Source organism: Carcharhinus amblyrhynchos, unplaced genomic scaffold, assembly GCF_965287045.1.
Source record: "Carcharhinus amblyrhynchos unplaced genomic scaffold, sCarAmb.v2.hapA scaffold_37, whole genome shotgun sequence".
Taxonomy (NCBI): domain Eukaryota; kingdom Metazoa; phylum Chordata; class Chondrichthyes; order Carcharhiniformes; family Carcharhinidae; genus Carcharhinus; species Carcharhinus amblyrhynchos.
In genome coordinates this window covers 983,235-1,007,092 of record NW_027649778.1, presented here as the reverse complement: position 1 = coordinate 1,007,092, position 23,858 = coordinate 983,235, and the positions used below count along the sequence as shown (strand labels likewise).

At 46.1% G+C, this 23,858-nt stretch overlaps 1 protein-coding gene across 1 annotated transcript in view; it reads right to left on the bottom strand.

The window, feature by feature from the left end:
- The window catches only part of LOC145362106 (leucine-rich repeat and fibronectin type III domain-containing protein 1-like protein), a 247,542-nt gene extending 224,590 nt beyond the window's left edge, over positions 1-22,952 (bottom strand). The window contains exon 1 of the mRNA XM_080218145.1: positions 22,874-22,952. The gene's annotated coding sequence lies outside the window, so the exon portion shown is untranslated. The remainder of the gene's footprint in view (positions 1-22,873) is intronic.
- Positions 22,953-23,858: the final 906 nt, after the last annotated feature.

The window sequence follows — 23,858 nt, the reverse complement described above, 5'->3', positions numbered from 1 at the left end:
GGCTAAACTGGACTCCAGTTCTCGCACGTTTGGGCCATTACAGACTGAAACAATCATATCTGCTGCTGAAGAGTAACCTCCAATAGGGGAGAAGTCAATGCCATTAGACAGGAACTCTGCCTTATTTTCCTTTCTGTGCCTCCCCTTAGCCCAAGGATAGCAGAGGTAAATTAGAATGTTGGAAGCATCAATTTCTTCAAAATCAGCTTGGCCGATGCCCGGATTAGCTCTGCATTGAGAACAGTTATAAATTAAGACAGATTGGAATATCTCATCTTACCTACAATCACTCGCCCATAAATCACATCTCTTGCCGAGTAGAGTAAGGTCAATCTCAAACAGTTGCTACAACAAGAACAGCAACACAAACCATTCAATCCTCAGGCAACCATTAGCATAAAATACTCCACATGAATGATGATTGAAAAGCTCTGTCCTTTCATCAATAATGTCCTAAGCACAAAATGGGACAAAGAAAGATTTAAAATGTTTCAAGGCAATTCGGAAGACATTTCCCCTTATTTATTTTTTTAAAAAGCTTCCAATTTACCTCGGAGCTCACAAAGCAGTCAGATCAAGACAACCATCGTGCGATGAAACTTGGAGATATAATTCATTATCGTACTTGGCAGTTTAGGACTCATTCTGCCTGACATTCAAATCACAAATAAAAAGATTTATTCAATATTAAAATTAATTTCTGATCTGCAAATCTTTCTTATTCTCTCTGTTTCCCTTCTCTCCAAGCTGCTTTAGAGGACCTTATTCACTCGGTGGTGAGTTCCTCTGCAAATCCCAGTCCCCGTTCTGTTTCAAAATTTATCTCATGCTCGCGTTGCAAAACTATTCAGGTGAAAAGCGGTAGTCGACCATCGCCTTTAAGTGTTGAGAGGTTGTGGGGTGACCAAAAGGCCGTTTGGACAAATGAGCCTCATCTTTCATAGAAACCAGAAGCAGGAGGAGGCCATTCAGCCCTTCCAGCCTGCTCTGTCATTCATTTTGATCATGGCTGATCATCCAATTCAATATCCTGATTCCCTCCATCTCCCCCCCATATCCCTCGATCTTTTAGCCCTAAGAGCGAAATCCAATTTCTCCTTGATGTGGAGATGCCGGTGTTGGACTGGGGTGGGCACAGTGAGAAATCTCACAACACCAGGTTAAAGTCCAACAGATTTATTTGGAATCATCTGATGAAGGAGCAGTGCTCTGAACGCTTGTTGGATTTTAATCTGGGAGACTTCTTAATAATTTATTCTTGAAATCACACATTTTGATCTCAATTACATTCTGGGAGTGAATTCCACACATTCCCCACCCTCTGGGCGAAGAAATTTCTCCTCACCTCAGTTCTAAAAGCTTTACCCCTTATCCTCAAACTCTGACCCCTAGTTCTGGACTTTCTGTGGAATAACTGAGTGAGTGAGGTGAGTGAGGTGAGTGAAGTGAGTGAGTGAGTTGAGTGAGTGAGTGTGTCAGTAGTCAGCGTATGAGTAAGTGAGTGAGTGAGGTGAGTGTGTGAGCGAGTGGGTGTGTGAGCGAGTGAGTGAGGTGAGTGAGTGTGTGAGCGAGTGAGCGAGTGAGTGAGTGTGTGAGTGTGTGAGCGAGTGAGTGAGTGTGTGAGGTGAGTGAGTGAGTGTGTGAGTGAGTGAGTGAGTGTGTGAGGTGAGTGAGTGTGTGAGGTGAGTGAGTGAATCACAGATTCCTCCAAGAAACTTACTGCCTGCTCTCAGGATTGAAGAATTGTCAATTCTGCCAAGGTACCAGAGGGCTGTAACCTCGTGTGAAACTTCAGGAGAGCAGGAGGCCATGGGCAGAGGGGGAGAGTGAATGGATGGGTGGCTGTGACTTCCTCACAAGATGCAGCATCCGTATCATTGGGAATTAGCAGGGGCCTGGGCTTATTGGAAGAGTCATGATGTGGAGATGCCGGCGTTGGACTGGGGTAAACACAGTACGAAGTCTTTGTATATTTGTAAATAAATCGGTTGGACTTAAACCTGGTGTTGTCAGACTTCTTATTGGAAGAGTATCAGGAAAGTCCACCAGAACTGAGGATTTGATTGGATGAGGTTACTGGTTACCGGTGAGTGAAGAGGAATTGGAACTGAGGTCAACCCTCAAGGGAACAGAACAATTCATTGGGCTTGGCGGACTTATCATAAGATCATAGAAACCCCACAGTGCAGAAGGAGGCCATTTGGCCCATTGAGGCTGCAATCCCACCTTGACCCTATTCCCACATCTACCTCGCTAATCCCTCTAACCTACATATCCCAGGATGCTATGGGCTATTTAATGTGGCCAATCAGCCTGAGGTGCACACCTTTGGACTTCCCTATATTTTTGGAACTCCTTACCCTTTGGAATTCAGGGCTATTTGCTGCAGTCCAATTGGTTGATGTTTCCTCTGTTCAAATAAAAATGTATCAGAGATAAAAAAAAAGAAACAACTATATGATCATAACAAAAGGTGAAACCATTTCTCGGCAAGTTGATGAGGTAACGGCGAACCTCCAAGGGGCAATGGTTTCAATTGAACTGTTGCAGTGAACAGGTGACATGAAGAAATCAGACAATAGCTGCCTGTTCAAATAATGTCAAAATTGCAGTATGAAATTCCATTTGTTCCATAATAAATCCCATTCCACCTTCTAAAAAAGCAAATAGCCCAGTGAGAAGGAATAGCGTTTCAATCTAAACCACTTTTCATTCCAAATTGGATAACCACTGCACTTTCCGAAAATGGACAAACCATTGATATTTGTGCGGAAACAGAGATGGACGAGAGCTGGCAATATTCAAAGATTCTGCTCCACTCACTGACTGACAATCTGAGGACCTTGTCAACTTTAAATAAAGCCGTGCTTTTAAAAATTATTCACTCCATCCTTAAAGATACAAATCCAACACTCAGAATGGATCGGACGGACCCAGATTCATCCCCTTTGCTTCCTCCCACAATCCAAATTCAAATCAAATCTAGTTCAAGGTCCCCAAAAGAGAGACAAACAAGATCCAAGCTGACAAGATAAGGCATCGCACCTCATCTTGGGGCTTGATCTGAGCCAAGGGAGATTGAGCAGACTCTGATGGAGGGTAAGGTTCTCGGGGGAAAGGAACAGCAGAGAATGGCCAACATTGGCTCAAAGGTTTAACATGAAACCAGAGACAACATTCCTGCTCTTCCCAACTTCATCGTAGAGCAAGTAAAAAGACGAGACATTCTTGGAAGGAGACTCCAGTGAACTCTTCAAACCTGATTGGTTTTATTGCCTTGCTTTGAACATTCTATATGGTGTGTTCTGCAATCGGTCATTAACAATTATTTGGTAACAGGATCTCAGATGGGTTTGAAGCCTATTTTAGACGTGGACATCCCATCAGGCACCATTACCAAAATGGTGGATACTGCATTTCTACTACAGAAAGTAACACACACACATGCACACACACACACACACCCATTTGCACACACACCCACATGCTCACATGCCCAGCCTCGGGGGGGTGGGGGGGGAGTCCCAGCCCCGGGATTGGGGGGGGGCGGTGGGGGGTAGAATCCTGGCCCCGGGCAGGAGGGGGAGAATCCCAGGCCCGGGCGGGAGGGGGAGAATCCCAGCCCCCAGGTGGGAGGGGGAGAATCCCAGGTCCGGGCGGGAGGGGGAGAATCCCAGCCCCCGGGTGGGAGGGGGAGAATCCCAGGCCCGGGTGGGAGGGGGAGAATCCCAGCCCCCAGGTGGGAGGGGGAGAATCCCAGGTCCGGGTGGGAGGGGGAGAATCCCAGCCCCTGGGCGGGAGGGGGAGAATCCCAGGCCCGGGTGGGAGGGGGAGAATCCCAGCCCCTGGGCGGGAGGGGGAGAATCCCAGCCCCCGGGTGGGAGGGGGAGAATCCCAGGCCCGGGCGGGAGGGGGAGAATCCCAGCCCCCAAGCGAGGGGGGGGAGAATTCGGCGCATCATATTTCAAAGCAGCTCAATCTATCAAGGATAATTGTGTTTGACACCTGAGTTTGAGGAAAGATGGGAGAATCTTTGAACCATAAAGGAATTATCTGAGAAATGATTCCAATAAAATCCCCGACACAATAAGTTAACCACTCAAATTGCAAACCTTGGATTGTTTTCAAGAAATACTTCACACTCTATTCCTAAGTCAGACGGTCTGAGTGGCATTGTTACTTCATAGAGTCTTAGAGGTTTACAACATGGAAACAGGCCCTTCGGCCCAACTTGTCCATGCTGCCCTTTTTGTATAACCACTAAACTAGCCCCAATTGCCTGCACTTGGCCCATATCCCTCTATACCCATCTCACCTCCAAGCCACTCACCATCCTGACTTGGAAATACATCGGCCGTTCCTTCACAGTCGCCGGGTCCAAATCCTGGAATTCCCTCCCTAACGGCATTGTGGGTCAACCCACAGCACGTGGACTGCAGCGATTCCAGAAGACAGCTCACCCCCACCTTCTCAAGGGGCAACTAGGGATGGGTAATAAATACTGGCCCAGCCAGCGACACCCAGGTCCCACAAATGAATTAACCCCCCCCCCCACGCCTCTGACTTTGTGAAATGAGGGCTCTCATCATCCAAAACTACCATGGGGACCCAAGAAGCTGCACCTCCCCAATGTTCCTCCCACCTGCAACTCAAACAGTGAAGAGAAAGGGAAATGAAAAGATATCCCAAGCACACACATGACACATTGCATATTGATTCACGTTTTCAAAGGAGTTAATCCCATTTTATGGTGAGGCAGTCGAGCAGAATGTTCCCAAAGGCAAGATCAGACAATAACCAATTCACTCTAGGAGGCAAATATTTCTGTGGCCTCCATACTGATAGTGTTCAAGGTCAACAGCGACATGTCATCTGAAGGCTCATCAGGCTGAACAGTCTGCCAAAGATAACCTATTTACTGCAACAAACTCTTGCCTCTGACAGCTGTAATCCTATTCATCTGGGTCCAGTGTGAGGGCCACACCCTCAGGGGCGAAATGATCCACCTGAACCACAGGTTGGGGCTGCCTTTTGACATCAAGTTTACCACGAGCTCAGGACCCTCCTGTTGGGGCCAAATTGGGGGTCCCAAGGTCAGTATTGCCATCAGTGAGACCCTCCTCGGGCTGTCTGTGGACCCACCATCCAATTAAAGACAAGGACAATACTTTGGTCCAATCAGAGGGCTTGTATTTGTTGCCTCACAAGCCCCCTGTCAGAGACCTCGAGGGCATCTAAAGGCACCTGAGAGGCAAGGGGGCAGAGAATGATACCCCCTCATGAGATGGAGGGGAAACCTATCCAAATGGCCCGTTGTGACTCTTGGGTCTGCTTGTACCACCCATGGTCCCTTGTTTGAGTCATCGAGCTCAGATAGATCTCTTGACCATTGAGGTTAGCATGGTGCAGACTGGTTGTGGGTGACACGGTGGCACTGTGGTTGTGGGCAGCAGGGTGCACAGTGGTTAGCATTGTTGCCACCATGTCCCAGGGCCAGAGACCCGGGTTCGATTCCCGGCCTTGGGTCACTGTCTGTGTGGAGTTTGCATGTTCTCCCCATGTCAGCGTGGGTTCCCTCTGGGTGCTTCGGTTTCCTCCCAGAGTCCGAAGATGTGCTGGTTAGATGGATTGGTCATGTGAATTTGTCCGTCAGTGTCCAAAAACCAGGGGGATAAATACATGGGGTTAGAGGAATAGGGCCTGGATAAGATGCTGTTTCAGATTTGATGGACTAAATGGTTTCCTTCTGCACTACAGGGTTTCTATGATTCACTCATTACAGGGAGGCTGTCTCTATGTAGCTGAATTTGCCCCTTTTGTTGAGGGTTTGGAGGTTGGGGGTGGGTTGGGGGGGTGGTCAGTGGGAGGGGGGAGGTACCTGGGAGGGCACTCTCCCACTTTTGGCACTATGCTGATGGCTGTGTAACACTGTCCACCACTGGGCCTTTAGTTACACAAATTGGCTGTTCACCAGTCGGGGAGGAAGCAGCAACAGGGAGACCCCATCGGAATGGCATTGCTTCTCACTAATGCACGGCCCCCCTCCCTCCACCCCTCCAATCCCCTTAGCCTCCTTCACCCCCGCCACCTCCCAGCCTGCCACTCTGGGCCCAGTCAGATTCTGTCCACCGTGCGGAATGTCTGTTGGAGACTGAAGGAGGTATCCATGGGAAAACACTTCTCAGACCCCAGGTAAGTTACTGGCATAAAACGGAGATCCTTTCACCAGTATCCAACTGTGTCCTATCCAACCTGGAACTGAGTGATAAAGTAGCCAATTGGGTACAAAACTAGCAGAAGCCAGAGGGTGGTTGTTGAAGGTTGTTTTTCAAACTGGAGGCCTGTGACCAGCGGTGTGACTCAGGGATCGGTGCTGGGTCCACTGTTATTTGTCATTTATATTAATGATATGGATGAGAATATAGGAGGTATGGTTAGAAAGTTTGCAGATGACACCAAGATTGGTGGCATAGTGGACAGTGAAGAAAGTTATCTCCAATTGCAACAGGATCTTGATCAATTGGGCCAGTGGGCTGACCAATGGCAGGTGGAGTTTAATTTACACAACTGCGAGGTGATGGATTTTGGTAGATTGAACCAGGGCAGGACTTATTCAGTTAATGGTAGGGTGTTGGGGAGAGTTACAGAACAAAGAGATCAAGGGGCACATGTTCATAGCTCCTTGAAAGTGGAGTCACAGGTGGACAGAGTGGTGAAGAAGGCATTTGGCATGCTTGGTTTCATCGGTCAGAACACTGAATACAGGAGCTGGGACACCTCATTGAAGTTATACAAGACATTGGTAAGGCCACACTTAGAATACGGTGGGCAGTTCCTATTATAGAAAGGATATTATTAAACTAGAAAGAGTACAGAAAAGATTTACCAGGATGCTACAGGGACTTGCTGGATTGAGTGAGGAGAGGCTGGATAGACTGGGACTTTCTTCCCTGGAGTGTAGGAGATTTCGGGGGTGATCTTATAGGGGTCTATAAAATAATGAGGGGCATTGACCAGCTAGATAGTCAACATCATTTCCCAAAACAGAGGAGTCTAAAACTGGAGAGCATAGGTTTAAGGTGAGAGGGAAGAGATACAAAAGGTTCCAGAAGGGCAATTTTTTCACACAGAGGGAGGTGAGTGTTTGGAACAAGCTGCCAGAGGTAATAGTAGAGGTGGGTACAATTTTGTCATTTAAAAACCATTTAGACAGTTACATGGGGTACGAGGGGTATAGAGGGATATGAGTTAAATGTGGGCAATTGGGAGTAGCTTATGGTTAAGAAAAAGGGTGGCATGGACAATCATAGAAACCCTACAGCACAGTAAGAGGCCATTCAGCCCATAGAGTTTGTACCGACCACAATCCCATCCAGGCCCTACCTTCACATCCCTACATATTTTACTCACTAATCCCTAAAAACCTATGCATCTCAGGACACTAAGGGGCAATTTTTTTTTAGCATGGCCAATCAACCTAATCTGCACGTCTCTGGACTGTGGGAGGAAACTGGAGCACCCGGAGAAAACCCACACAGACACAAGGAGGATGTGCAAACTCCATACAGACAGTGACCCGAGCCGGGAATCGAACCCAGGTCCCTGGCGCTGTGAAGCAGCAGTGCTAACCACTGCGCTACCGTGCCGCCAAAGGGCCAGTTTCCATGCTGTAAACCTCTATGACACTATGAGTAACTGGGTAGCTGAAGTGGGAAAATGGCAACAAATCCCAGCAACAAATCCTACACCTCAGCTGCCACAGGAAGCTAAGGGAGGCCTTGCAGATATTGTCCTCCTGCCTGTGCAGTGCTGAGGTAAACTCCAGGCCCTTTTAAAAATCTTCTAACTCAATAACCTAAATTCTTGATGATGGCGCAGCTTTAAGATCATGTTGATACAGAAGCTGTTTCTAAGTTGCAGAAGTCCATTTCTCATTACACTGACAGTGCAAGTAGAATTCTCCAATGTATTTTGTCATATTCCAAAGATATATCCTTGACCTATTTAGAAGCTTTGAAGTGATGTGCTCTGCAAATACTGAGAAGAATGTTAACTGGGCGCAAATTGAAAGTGATTTTTTTTTTCCCTGTTGCAACAGAAGAATCTCTCATGGAACCAAAACAAAGCATATTGTAAACGGTTAATGAACAGAACAAATGCTATGCACATCAAACGGTTATATTTAGACTCAACGCAGAGATCTCTGCCACTGCCTTACAGGCGAATTATATTCATCTGATGGACAAAATATCACCAACAGCTGCTCATCCATATAATTGGAGGGGTGATATCCAATGCAAAATGGCTTTTAAAGATCAATCTCTGCCTAATCGCTGTCTCTCTTTCTCTTTGCCCAGCCCACTCCCTGCCCCACACTCCACTCCTCACTCTCTCCCTCCTTTGGATTTAATACTTTGTGTCTAACCCTTTCCATTTTCACCCACTCTCCTAACTGAGCAATCATAATCTCAGAAACACTTGGCACCTGCCCCTTCCCATGTCCACGGGCAGCACAGTGGCACAGCGGTTAGCACTGCTGCCTCATAGCGTCAGAGACCTCGGTTCAATTCCTGGCTCACTCTCTGCGTGGACTTTGCACATTCTCCCTGTGTCTATGTGGGTTGCCTCTGAGTGCTCCAGTTTCCTCCCACAGTCCAAAGATGTGCGAGATAGGTTGATTGGCCATGTTAAATTGACCGTTAGTGTCAGGGGGATTAGCAGGGTAAGTACTGTAGATATCGCACTTGGGGTGAATGGGATCAAAGGTTATGGGGAGAAAGCAGGATTAGGCTATTGAGTTGGATGATCAGCCATGATTGTGATAAATGACGGAGCAGGCTCAAAGGGCCGAATGGCCTCTCCTGCTCCTTGGAATACTGTGTACAGTTCTGGTCACCCTATTATAGAAAGGATATTATTACACTAGAAAGAAGAGATTTACTAGAATGCTACTGGGACTTAATGGTTTGAGTTATAAGGAGAGGCTGGGATAGACTGGGACTTCTTTCTTTGGAGTGTAGGAGGCTGAGTGGTGATCTTATAGAGGTCTATAAAATAATAAGGGGCACAGATCAGCTAGATAGTCAATATCTTTTCCCAAAGGTAGGGGAGTCTAAAATTAGACGGCATAGGTTTAAGGTGAGAGGGGAGAGATACAGAAGTGTCCAGAGGGGCATTTTTTTCACACAGAGGATGGTGTGTGCCTGGAATGAGCTGCCTGAGGCGGTAGTAGAGGCAGGTACAATTTTATCTTTTGAAAAGCATTTAGACAGGTACATGGGTAAGATGAGTATAGAGGGATATGGGCCAAATGTGGACAATTGGGATTAGTTTAGGGCGGCATGGATAAGTTGGGCTGAAGGGCCTGTGTCCATGCTGTAAACCTCTATGACCTATACTCCTATCTTCTATGTTTCCATGGTTGTATGTTTCTGTTTTCCTAAGCTTCTATATCTATGTAAATACACAGGGTTATGAGGATAGGGCCTGGGTGGGATTGTTGTTGGTGCAGGCTCTTTTGCACTGTAGGAATTTTATGATTCTCTGGCTGTAGAAAGCACCTTTTTTTGCAGAGTGGGGGAGACACAAAGCCAATTTAAAGCCAACGTGTGCTGAGAAAGGGAGGCCATTTGTTCATCAAGCTCGTGCCGTCTCTTTGAAGGAGTGAACCAATAAAGCTATTCCCATGTTTTGTCCTCCATTGGTAATTTTTAGCGATGAACAATAGTTTACAGGGGACTGTGGACGTCTCACTCCTTTCAGGAGAGAGAGAAACAATTGGTTTTGTAAATAGCTCGAGAGACGCTGCTCAACAAGCAGAGGGTAAGGTGAGGAGCCGGCCTCCATCGCCTATCACAGACAGTGCAGGGATTGAGCCCTTCCCATTGAGATCATCCTGAAATCACACCCTCGCCATCTTGCCAGCTAAGCTAACCAGCTTTCCCCATCAGCCTGGAAGTTTATTCCACTTCATGCCAAGGGACGTAGAATCTAGAGATTTATTAATTTTCCTGAGGAGGTTACAAGAATAAAATTGATATAGAGAGATATGATCTAAATGTGGGCGGCACGGTGGCACAGTGGTTAGTGGTGCTGCCTCACATCCAGGGACCCGGGTTCGATTCCCAGCTTGGGTCACTGTCTGTGTGGAATCTGCACGTTCTCCCCATGTCTGCATGGGTTTCCTCCGAGTTCTCCAGGTTTCCTCCCACAGGGCAAATATGTGCAGGCTGGGCTGATTGGCCATACTAAAATTGTCCCTGAGCGCCAGGGGGATTAGCAGGGTAAATATGTGGGGTTACAGGGATAGTGCCTGGATGAGATTGTTGTTGGTGCAGGCTAGATGGGCTGAATGGCCTCCTCTGCACTGTCGAGATTCTATTCTAATTGGGATGAGCTTAATGGTAAAAATTGGACACCATGGACAAGTTGGACTGAATGGCCTGTTTCCACGCTGTAAACCTCTATCAGTTATTACTGAATTTGTTACTACCTTCCCAGGTCGTCACACTCACAACATCAAAATATTATTCTCATCTGCCCTTAGAATCTACTTGCCAACGTCCTCGCAGCTGGAAACAGGCCTGGCCACATTATCTAAACAAAAGACTTTTGAGCATCTGGGGAAATTCTCAGCTGAGAGAAGAACAATCCCCACTTACCCCCTCCCCTCAACTCTTTAAGTGAATTCCTTCATTACTCAGACCATCTGGGAACATTTCCTTGTTCCCTGTCCAAAACCTTGGCACCTTTCCTCAAACGTGGCGCCCAGAACTTGATGTAACTGATTCAGCTGGAGGCGCAGGCAGCTTTGTGCCGGGGCTTTGATTTTGCTAAGAAGCAAACTGGGCAAATCCTCCAAAATATATGTTGCCCCGGAGCCTCAGAGCCCAGGGCAGGCAGGCGCTGCTTCTTGCTGCTGGCGTTATTTAGCCACACTCCTGAGATGGCCATAATTTTAACATGCTTCAGAGATCAGCAGCAGTCAAGTGACCACTGAAGTATGCCGCGCAGGAGCGAAGTCAAGATAAAACCCAGGGTAAGACAGTGAAGATGTGAAGGAATAAAGAGAAGCAAAGATTCAGAGAAATGAAAACAGCTCAGGAGATCAAACCATCTCAAATGAGTGAATGTTATTTATTGATATGGAAGTAAAGTGAATGTTGGGGCACCTAAGTCTATTTGTGATAGAACCAGAGATTTCCCTGCAGGGCACAAGGAGGCCATTTGGCCCATCCAGTCTGCACCGACTCCCCAGAGGAACATCTTACCCAGGCCTACCCCACCGCCCTATCTCTGCTACCCTGCGCATTTAGCATGGCTAATCCGTCCACATCTTTGGCGTGTGGGAGGAAACCGGATCACCCCGAGGAAACCCACACAGACACGGGGAGAATGTGCAGACTCCACACAGCTAGTAACCCAAGGCTGGAATTGAACCCGGATCCCTGGCGCTGTGAGGGAGCAGCGCTAAACACTGTGCCGCTGTGATGTCAGAGTAACTTCAATCTCTCTTGCAAATCACATGAGTAGAGAGAAAGTTTTGCTTCAGAGAGGGAATGATCCCCTGTTAAAGGAGCAGTGTTTATAGAAACACAGGAAATAGGAGCAGAAGGAGACCATTTGGCCCTTCAAGCCTTCATAGCAGATCATCCAACTGATCCCTGATCCCACCTTCCTTCCATTATTAAAAACGGACAAACTTCAGATCCATTTTTGCCCAGAGAAATCCAGTCCCACATCATCATGTCTCGCCACCGTCACTGTCCGTTGTTCTCTGTGCTCACTGCTATATTGGCATATGGTGGGTGTTGGGAGGGGGGTGTGTGGAACCTGGTCACATTTGGTACCTGCAGTTTTCTGGGCGTTAACTTGTATCAGGCTTGACTGAAGCTTCCCCGACATGGTCAAATAACCTCCTGGAAATCTACAGCCTCGGAAGAGGCTTGTTTGACTGGCAGTGTCTCTGGAACTGGCTCCCAGTTTGGGTTGATGCTCCAATTAAAAAGTTCCACTTCATTTTGCACTGGAATAGTGTGAATCTTTTGAAATGTGGAAAGCGTTGTGAGATTAGGGTTCAAAATTGTGATATTCCTTTGTTGAAGTCACCAGCTGGATTGAAGAATTTGGGGTTGTTCTGCTCAGCCAATCAGCACCATGGACTGTTCTGGATTCAGGTGACTCCAGGTTGACTCTCAGATCCACTTTCCTTCAGCCAATCATAGCTTCACACTCAATCTTACTCTGCCAATCATAGCTTCACACTCAACCTTACTCAGCCAATCATAGCTCCACACTCAACCTTACTCAGCCAATCGTAGCTCCACACTCAACCTTACTCAGCCAATCGTAGCTCCACACTCAACCTTACTCAGCCAATCGTAGCTCCACACTCAACCTTACTCAGCCAATCGTAGCTCCACACTCAACCTTACTCAGCCAATCGTAGCTCCACACTCAACCTTACTCAGCCAATCGTAGCTCCATACTCAACCTCACCGACATCATCAGAGCACAGCACCAATCACAAGGCCCAATCCACCAGGTGGAAATTTAACCTTTCAGTTTCTGACAAAGGCTTCGAAAGGTTTTTGAGTTTATTTTTATGATGCAGAAGTTTTCACAACAATCTTTGATCTTTAGAAATAAATTTAACGACACAATTAAGTCAGCAGTTCAGTTGAGTTCAAGGTAGAGAGTTAAATCTGTGGTTCAGGGTTATTTAGTTGCTGTGTCTGTGAACACACAGAGAATTCTAACATCCTGCCCATATCACAGACCTACTGACCCAGTGGGAGCATCTCACCGTCCAGATAAACAATACTGAGCGATTAATAACTCCTAATCACAGCTCACATTGATCTCATCATAGCTCCCTAAATCTGGGCACTTGGCTAGACCAATGGTTTCTCAAATAATCCAGGTCAAGGAATCTTCTTCCGACAGAAACAAAGGGAAAAACTAACTCCCCCCATCAACCCTTAACCCCCTCTCATCCCTGAACGCACCCCTCAAATCTTAAGGGTTATGGGGAGAAAGCGGGGAAGTGGAACTGAGCCACTTCAGATCAGCCATGATCTTATTGAATGGCGGGGCAGGCTCGAAGGGCTAGATGGCCGACTCCTGCTCCTATTTCTTATGTTCTTAACACTTCCCTCCCCATTAATCTCCCTCCCAATAACCCCCCACCCATGAACCCCCCTCATCCTTAACCACCCCCTCACCATCAACCCTTAATTCTCCTCAACCCTCGACCCCCTTCAACCCTTATTCTTCTTCCCCCATTAACCCCCCTCCCAATAACCCCGTATCCATGAACCACCCCCCTCGCTACCATGAACCCTTGACAACCCTCTCATCTCTTAACCCCCCACCCAATAACCCCCCTCACTGATTAACCCCCCCCCCAATTAACCCCCACCCAGTAACCACCCCCCCCACCCATTATTTCCCTCCCACTTTGACTAGCAAAGCCCTTCATTGGTGATCTCCTGGTGTCTGGGTTTTTGATGTGGATTATAATTGCTATACTTGCCTTCAGGCATTGCCAAGAACCAATTATTATACAAAGCTCTCTGAGACGCTACTGGATTGTGATTGAGTTACTCTTTGATTTAGTTCCTTCTTCAATCAACGATTCTTCCTCAGTTTTACATATAAAATTCCGCTCCTCTACAATTATTTAAGTACTCACCGCTTTTGGCTGACATTCCATTACTTGAACAAAAGCAAAAAGCCATAAGACATAGGAGCAGAATTAGGCCACTCAGCCCATTGAGTCTGCTCCCCCTTCAATCATGGCTGATATTTTTCTCATCCCCATTCTCCTGCCTTTTCCCCATAACTCCTGATCCCCTTATTAATCAAGAACCTATCTATCTCTGTCTTAAAGACACTCAATGACCCGGCCTCACAGCCTTCTGCGGCAAAGAGTTCCTGAACAAATTCCTCCTCATCTCTGTTTTAAAGGATCGTCCCTTTAGCCTGAGGTTGTGCCTCTGATTCTAGTTATTCCCACTAATGGAAACATCCTCTCCACATCCACTCTATCCAGGCCTCGCAGTATCCTGTAAAGTTCAATAAGATCCCCCCATCATTCTTCTAAACTCCAACGAGTACAGACCCAGAGTTTTCAACCCGTTCCTCATACAACAAGCTCTTCATTCCTGGTATGATTCTTCTGAACCTCCTCTGGACCCTTTCCAAGGCCAGCACATCCTTCCTTAGATAAGAGGCCCAAAACTGCCCATAATACTCCAAATGGGGTCTGACCAGAGCCTTATGCAGCCTCAGAAGTCCATCCCTGCTCTTGTATTCTAGCCCCCTCGACATGAATGCTAACATTGCATTTGCCTTCCTAACTGCCGACTGAACCTGCACGTTAACCTTTGGAGAATCTTGAACAAGGACTCCCAAATCCCTTTGTGCTTTGTTAATCTGTGTACTTTGAAGGCCTTAACAGCAACATTGATGATAATTACTTTAATATCTGACAGGAACCAGGCCAGGAATGTCGTGCTGGCAGTGAGTGGCACCATTGAAGGGAGATGGCCAATGGGGTGACCCTCCTTCTGTGGATACAGGGACCAGGGTCTGCCTCTCATCACCGGTGGCCATGGGTTGCTAACCCCATGAAGCATGGCTGCCAACTCTCACACTCACCCCTCTCTCCTCCCCCCCCCCAACCCCACCTGAGGCACAGACCAATCAGAATACAGAACACTCAGCAGCCTCAGCAGTGCCAACAATGCAGTGGCCAATGAGGGGACTGTACCTAAAGGAGGAGGAGGGTACCCAAAGGCCCTCATAACCAGATACGTGGGGTGGAGGGTGAGGGGGGGGGGTGAGGGGCGCTAGGGCCAGGAGGAGAGCCCTGGAAAAGGATGGGGGGGGATGTTGTGAAGTGATGGACTGGTGATGACAGGCTGTGTCAAAGAGATAGGAATGCAGAGGGGAGGCATGCCCCCCCCACAGCACCTCCAAATTCACGGGAGGCAAGCAAGATTTAACAGGCTTCTCACCATGAGTTCAAAAGATAAGTTCATAAAATACAGGAGCTGAATTAGGCCATTCAGCCCATTGAGTCTGCTCCTCCATTCAGTCATAGCTGATGTGCTCCTCACCCCCATGAGGAGCCATGCAGTAGGGTAGTGGTATTGTCACTGGACTAGGAATCCAGAGACCCACAGTTATGCTCTGGGGACCCAGGTTTGAATCTCACCACGGCAGATACTGAAATTCAAATTTAATTAAACTCTGGAATGAAACCATTGTCGATTGTTGGAAAAACCCATCTGGTTCACTAATATCCCTTTAGGGAAGGAAATCTGCCGTCCTTACCCGGTCTGGCCCACATGTGACTCCAGAGCCACAGAAATGTGGTTGAATCTTAAAAAAAAAATGCTACTCGGTTCGACGGCAACAAATGCTGGCCTTGCCCACAGCACCCACATTCCATGAGAGGAAAAAGAAAAAAAAAGCAGAAATGGGAAGAAGTCCTTAATTGGTCAGTTACATGTTTCGATTGGGCTCTGGGAGGGAGGGCCAACTACCACCTTATCCTCCACTGGCCAGATGGCATGACTGCAGGAAGACAATGTACCCACCCATCCCCCTCCCCTTCTGTTCCCCTATTACAGACCTGCCTATATCCCTTTGTTTTGGTTTACTATTGCCACACATATTGGGATACAGTAAAAAGCACTCTTTCTTGCATGCTACACAGACAAAGCATACCGTTCATAGAATACATATAAACCAAATGTTCCCCCTTCTGAAACAGTCTCAGACAAGAAGTCATAGAGTACAGTAGAGTAAGAGTAGGGAGGTTCAAGGCAGAGATAAGGAGAAGCTACTCCCCACAGAGGGTGGTGAATCGATGGAACTCATTGCCTCAGAGTGCAGTGGATGCAGAATCAATGGATTCAAGAAAAAGATAGATAAATATTTGATCAAAAGCGAGATAAAGGGCTATGAGGAAAAGGCAGGGAAGTGGAGTTAGGATGAGATGGAGATTGGCCGTGATCAGACAAAATGGCGGAGTGGGCTCGAAGGCCGACTCTCGCTCCTAAGTTCCATGTTCCCATGTACATACAGGGGAGAAGGAAAGAAGAGGTGCAGAAGAAGGCGGCACGGTAGCACAGTGGTTAGCGCTGCTGCTTCACAGCTCCAGGGACCTGGGATCGATTCCCGGCTTGGGTCACTGTCTGTATGGAGTTTGCACATTCTCCCCGTGTCTGCATGGGTTTCCTCTGGGTGCTCCAGTTTCCTCCCAAAGTCCAGAGATGTGCAGGTTAGGTTGATTGGCCGTGCTAAAATTGCCCTTTAGGGTCCTGAGATGCGTAGGTTAGAGGGACTAGCGGGTAAATGTGTAGGGATATGGGGGTAGGGTCTAAGTGGGATTGTGGTTGGCGCAGAGTTGATGGGCCCAATGGCCTCTTTCTGCACTGGAGGGATTCTGTGACCTCCAGAGAGCGAGTGAAATCCAGCCTCGGATCTCAGCCAAAATGCCCACTGTACAAGATTGGAAAGTTGGAGGGGGCAGAATACATGTAGGTTATAGATTTGATCCAACATCAGAACTCAGAGGTTATTTCAAATAACAGTTCTGCAAAGTGAAAATAATTTCTGAGTTAATGAGCACAGCAGGGTAATACTTCAATAGTGGCAATATCATATGGAAAATTTAATATCTAACCTACAAATCCTTCCTTAGTGTGTGTGCAAGAGGAATGTTCCAGGATAATCTCCTGCAATGACCTTATTCTCAAGTATTAACCAATATATTAAACTCCATGCAAATTTTAATATCCTGGATTAAATATTATTAAGAAATAATCTGACTGAGTTTCCAAAGGCTGTATGGATTTACCCTGTCACTATCTCGTTCAGAAGGAGCAGAAAGATCCCAAATTTTATTCCCTGTCTGAAGTGAGGTGGCCACTTCCACCGAGGGAGCGGGAGTCGCTCCAGTTGGCCTCAGTGCCCTGTTCAGTGAGAACCAAAATACCAAGGTTCCACACTCGCTCCTAGTAGTTTCTCAGTGAGCCAGGATAGAAAGTGCATTAATGTTAGGGGACAAGGAAAGCACAGAGTTCTGGAAATACATTGCAGCCCAATCCATACCTGAACATATCCGGTGAAAGTGGACATACCTTAACAAGGCAATCTCAGGGTCTGACTGAGCTGTTTCTGATGTATCTCGGGGAAGGAATCCTGACAGGGTGAAATAAAAGCCCATAAGAAGATACAATAGTGCGTTTTAAGGGGCGTCTGGACAAAGACATGAATAGGGGTGGGAAGAGAGGGATACGGTCCCTGGAAGGGTAAGGGCCTTTAGTTCAGTTGGTCAGTGAAGGCTTGGAGGGCTGAAGGGCCTGTTCCTGTGCTGTAATTTTCTTTGTTCTTTCAGTGTTACAGTCAGAAACAGAAACAGGAAAGGTTGAGAAGTTGGAGCATTCCTGAAAAGCTGAGAGTGAAGTAATGGAGGGTAACCTGTTTGTTCTTTCAAATGTTAACATCCAAATTCCTGGACTTTCCAACAGTTCCCGTTGATGACACCACAGAAATGCTCACATTTGTGCAATAACAAATTGCATTTTTTATTTCTTTACTGATTTTGGGAAATGAGCATCAGTGGCAAGGCCAGCATTTATAACCCATCCATAATTGCTCGAGAAGATGGTGGAGAGTTATCTTCTTTAACTACTGCAGTCCCTGTCAGGGAGGGAGTTCCAGGCTGGGACCTGTCAAAGAAATGGCAATTTTAGTTCCAAATCAGAGTGGCGAGTGGCTTGGAGGGGAATCTCCAGGTGGTGGTGTTTCCAGGTATCTGCTGCCCTTGTCCTTCTAGGTGGTAGAGATGATGGGTTCAAAGGTGTTGTTAATGGAGCCATGGTGAGTTGCTGGAATCCATCCTGTAGATGGTAGACGCACGGCTGCCACTGCAGCTGGTGAGGGAGTGAAGATTCAAGGCGGTGAATGTGGCACCAATCAACAGGCTGCTTTGTCCTGGGTGGTGTTGAACTTCTTGAGTGTTGTGGGAGCTGCACCCATCCAGGCAAGTGCAAAGTATTCCATCACAATCCTGACTTGTGCCTTGTTGATGACCACAGAATCCCTACTGTGCAGAAGGAGGCCATTCGGCCCATTGAGTTTGCACAATCCCACCTAGGCCCTAACCCCGTAATCCCACATATTTACCCGGCAGTTGCCCTAAGGGATAATTTAGCAGGGCCAGTCCACCAAAACAACGCATCTTTGGAGGAAAGTGTGGTGAAAGGTTTTGGGGAGTCAGGAGGTAGGTTGATATCAGGTGCAAAACTGAGCAGTTTCTTCCCACTCTACTGATATGCAATTATGCAGTGCTTTTAACATCAAAACATGTTCCAAGGCACTCTACTGAGCTTTAACTCACTAAAGAGGAGTTTTAATTCCTTTTGCATCCTCACAGAGTCCTGGAACATTCTACAGCCAATGAGTTACACATAGCATGTAGCCACTGTTGTTATTGCATCCAGTTTGTACACAGTAAGCTCCAACAAACAGTGTTGAGTTATAGACACATTTTGGCATTGGCACTTGGAAGTTTTCCTTGCTCACCTGAAAGGACAGGAATAATTTCACAAAAAATATCAGGAAGATATGGAATCCATCACCACGACTGGTTGTTGAAGCTGACCTGACCATAATGTCTCACAGTGTACAGGATGAAGAATTTGAACTAAAATACTGAGGGGTACAGGACAAGATTAGAAGAATGAATCAAATCCAGCAATATTAGCAGCAGACGCTTAATGGGCTGAATGGCCTCTTAATCTTCCCATGATTCCATATCTTAATGTAAGAAGTCACTCAACACCACGTTAAAATCCAACCGGTTTATTTGGTAGCACCAGCTTTTGGAGCGCTGCCTCTTCCTCACTCACCTGTTGATGGAGCAGTGCTCCGAAAGCTCGTGCTACCAAATAAACCTGTTGGACTTTAACCTGGTGTTGTGAGACTACTTACTGTGGCCACCCCAGTCCAACACTGGCATCTCCACATCATATCTTACTGAATGAGAAAGGAAATGACCATTTGGGGAACAAAATATTTCCAAAGTTTGTTCTTTGCTGTTCGCAGAATCGGTTAAAACCCACTGACACTCCTTAAAGATAAAAATTAATTAGGAAAAAAAAACATTAACAGGTAATATATTTAAACTGCAGCGTGTACACACTTTTCCCCATGGAAACATACTCTTCCATATGTTCAGTAACTTTTATTTCCCTCTGAATTTATCATTCTCATTTTCCTTCTGTTTAAACCCTGTTCATTTCCCTGCAAAATGCTTGAATTGTGACAACCATGGACAAGCTGTTTGGTCAAAGATGCTTCTTGTCTTCCTTTGCTTCCGTTACACCTGAATCAAATCTGTCCACTGACTTGGAGCAGAAAACATTACATTTTGCAGACATGTACTGGATATAAATTACCATCTTTTAATGGAAATGATGATTGCATATTAAAATGCTACATTATAGCCTAGTGATTCACTGCCTAACATCAAGGCATAAACTGCACAGAAAAAATGATATTTAACAGTTTTTCCAACCAGATATAATTGAGTGTTGCTACGTGGCATCTTCCCAATTCTGGAGGGAGTTTCTCATCCATTTTAGGCAGAACGTGAGTGCAAGCTTCTTTGACACGGTGGTACAGTGGTTCGCACTGCTGACACACAGCGCCAGGGATCCAGGTTCGATTCCTGGCTTGGGTCACTGTCTGTGTGGAGTTTGCACATTCGCCTCATGTCTGCGAGGGTTTCCTCCCACATTCCAAAGACGTGCAGGTCAGGTGGGTTGGCCATGCCAAATTGTCCCTTAGTGTCAGGGGGACCAGCTCAGATAAATACATGGGGTTACGGGGATAGGACCTGGATGGGATTGTGGATGGCAGATTCAATAGGCCGAATGGCCTCCTTCAGCACTGTAGGGACTCTATGATATGAGGCATTGTTGGGGAGTTGTTCTATAATTTAGTTTAAAAAGAATAATGAGCTTCTCTCAATCTGTTTTAGCTTTTCTCATGGTGAATACCTCCCCTTCCCTCTTGTCATTTGGAACACCAGCTACTTTCCAGTACCTCACCAAAGTGATTACATTTCCCGTGGAGCTCTGGATGATAAATACCATCAGATCACTTAATCAGAGCATCTCAGCCCTTACACAACACGCACATCTTTACATATTGATGAGGGGATGGCGTAATGGCATTATCGCTAGAATATTAATCCAGAAACTGAACTAACGTTCTGGGGACCCAGGTTCAAATCGCACCACAGTAATTCAATAACTAAATTATCTGGAATTAAGATGGCCATGAAACCATTGCCGATTGTTGGAAAAACCCATCCGGTTCATTAATGTCCTTTAGGAAAGGAAATCTGCTGCCTTTATCTGATCTGGCCTACCTGTAAATCCAGAGCCACAGCAATGTGGTTCCCTCTTAAATGCCCTCTGAAATGGACTAGCAAGCACTCAGTTACAAGAAGGCAGCTCACCATGACCTTCTCAAGGACAACTAGGGATGGGCAATAAATGCTGGTCAGCCAGCGACACCCATGTCCTACAAATGAATAAATACACACACACACATTTATAATATAAATACATATATATCAAATACACACATGTTCCTTAAAAAGTCATTGAATTTTCCTCTTCTTAACACAAAGGCACTACATGCACTTGTCTGTCTATTCCAAAGAACATACAGTACAGAATGAAGACATTCCATTAATATCCCACACAGATCTCACCCCACCCTATCAGTATATCCTTCTATTCATTAACCTGTCACAAATTTATCTAGTGTCTCCTTCAATTTGTGGTAGCAAGTTCCTGATTCTAACCAGGTCCCAGGTAAAGAATTTCCTCCCAAATCCTTTGCCACATTTATTAATGGCCGTCTTATATTAATGTCCTTGTTGTTCCTCGAGATGTGGTAAAGGGGGTTTTGTTTCAACTCAAGGCACGGTGACTCATGCTGGGAAGTAGCCACATGTGGAAGAAAGCAGGCCAGATTCTGGTGCTGTGCACAGTGAAATCTCCTGCCGACACTCAGGCTCACACACAAAGGATCGTGACTTGGGTGAGGTGCTGGAGATCCAATGGAGGTGTAACCCAGTCTGATTCAGATGAAAAGAAGGTGGCATAAATGTTTGAAAATAACATTTACAGACCTAGGAAAGGGCAGGGGAACTGCATTAAGTGTAAAGATCTTTCATCACAGCACAATGGACTACATGCTATCGTGCTGTACTGTAATTACCAGAAAAGAAGAAACCCAGAATTTGAGAAGGAAATACAAATTAGACATGGCCATTACTGATACTCATGCAGAGATGTAACACTGACAATTTTTTCTGCTATTTAAAGATATGGATTGACTTTTAATCCAAACAAATTGTCAGTTACTCAAAAATAGCACAGGTTTTAAAAAAAGTCACATGAATTGCTCAGCTGGTAATCCGTCCAATGCTAATTTCCAGATTGTAAAAGAAACATGCTAATTATCTACAGAGCAGGGTTCTCATCTCCGCCTCTGTGTCACAGTCATCAATAAAACACTTTGCTTTCTTGGGAACATACTTGAAAATTAAACAAATCAGTGTTTTTTTTTAACAAATATAAATACCCTCTGTACAAGGCATGTGTAGAAATCTATTTGTTGCAGACAGGAACCAACACTTTGCAGTGAGAGCAAAAGTAATGATTTTCTGGGCACTCCAACATCTTGACATTATTCCCCTGTGATCTTTAGTTTTGTTAAAGGTGCATTACTGCCAATTGTGTTATAGAAAAGGCATCGCATAATGCATATCATTCTCTTCGCCCTTCAATCACCAGCTTTTTAAACCCAAGCTTTTGTCCATTTGATCATTGCTCCTATAATTTACCTGATCTCTTTTCACTGCTGGCGGTTCCAAATGATGGGGCCATGGCCCCTCAGATAATATGCCAAGAAGCATGCCATTCCATGCACACACACACAAGCAGAAACATGCACAATACTGCCCCTTTTTTTGTTTCAGCTCTCTCTAGATCAATGGTACAGAAGCCGATGAAGGAGATGACCCAAATATGACTTGCCTCAGTCCATCTGTCTCTTTAAACTCTACAATTTACAATAAAATCCAAGCCCATTGTGAAAACAAAACTGAAATAATCTAGATTAATAGGACTCGCAAATTATATCCAAAGAAAAACTACCAAATTAGAGTGACCTTATTTTTTTTTAACATATCTAATACTAATCTCTGCCTCAGGGCAGGGTGAGAGAAATTGGAAACACACACACACAAAATATACATTAAAAAAAAACGCACCACAAGTCAAATTCACCCTAAATTCCAATTTTGAAATAATACATCCAACAGATGACTCTCAATTCCATGGCATTGCAACGTTTCCACCCAACTGCAGTTTGCAGAGGGTTAATCTGCATCCTCCGCTCAGGTGTTTTCGATACACTAAATAAATATTTCAATCTTCAATGACAACTTAGTGGGAGGGAGTGTTGGAAATATTTGACTGCAGCTCGGTAAATTAAGAGACTTGGCAGAATGCAAATATTAAAGCGAGATACATCACAAAGAGTGCTTTGTTACTGATTATTAATGCCACCTAAAATGTCTATTATTTAAGTTGCTACATTTTAAAAGCTTTGTAAAGGGTTGAATTTTCTGGAGGCAATTGCATACTTGTAATGGAGGGTTTGTCTCTGCCATAAGCGCGGTTCCCGAGCATATATATCCTCTTTTATTATTTAATAGACTTAAACAAACATTGATACTTGACAGAGAAAGAAGGCGATTTGTAGCTTGCGTTACCTTTGCAAAGAAACATTAATTGGGTTCAGTCAGCGGAGGCGGCTTCTCTCCACTTGCTTCTATTAATCTTTTAACACCTCTCTCCTTGCCCACTCCTCTCAGCCTCAACTGGTGCTGAGCAACTCACCAAATCCGCAGTCCTCGATCATGGCAGAGAAACAGGGAATGGGAATGACTGGATGTCACTCAGACCCGGGGGGGAAGTGATCCCCCCGTGCGCCAGGTTTTCGCAAAGAATCCCATCCTCAGCGAGAGGAGAGAGAAAGGTTCACACAGTGGTGCTGGCTGCTTGCTTGCTGCTTTCAGCACCGTGGACAGCGCCACACTGCCTCTCTCACCAGCCACTCCGCTTCCAGCAGCACCTCCAGTGGGGAAGGCACTGGCTCCTCTGGAAAAAAAGGGGCTCAAAACCAGGAGGGAGCCCAAGGATTCCGACCCTCAGCAGAATGCACAACTCTAGAAGAAGCAGGTTCCATTCACTGCCACAATTCTCTGGCTCAGGAAGGATGCAGTGGGTTGGAGAGAATAGAGGTCCATCCTTATCTCTCTCTCTCCTTCAGCAGAGCCTAGTAACAATCCCAGAGTGTCTCACACACTCTTGATCCTGATGTTATATCAGGGCTATCACTTGCAGAGCTGGCCGACCATCCAGATGTGTGCGTTCCACAGACCCAGGTGGCAGAACCTCAGACCCCACAGCTGCAGCAACATCTGGTGGAGCAGGTCTCTCTCTCTCTCCTCCACCCACCCTCTCGGCGATCCCTCCCTCCCTCTGAACAAATCCTGGCTACATCGGCTCCGAGTAGAATTCTCCACATCAGGAGCCCAGGTGGGACAGTGAAATGCACAGGGCAGATTGCCGAAGATGCTGGATCTCTCTCTCTCTCTCTTTCCCTTCCTGCCGTTCTGTTAATCAAGTGTAAAACCATCCGATATCTGCACACACACACACACACACACACACACACAGATAAAGGAAAAAAAG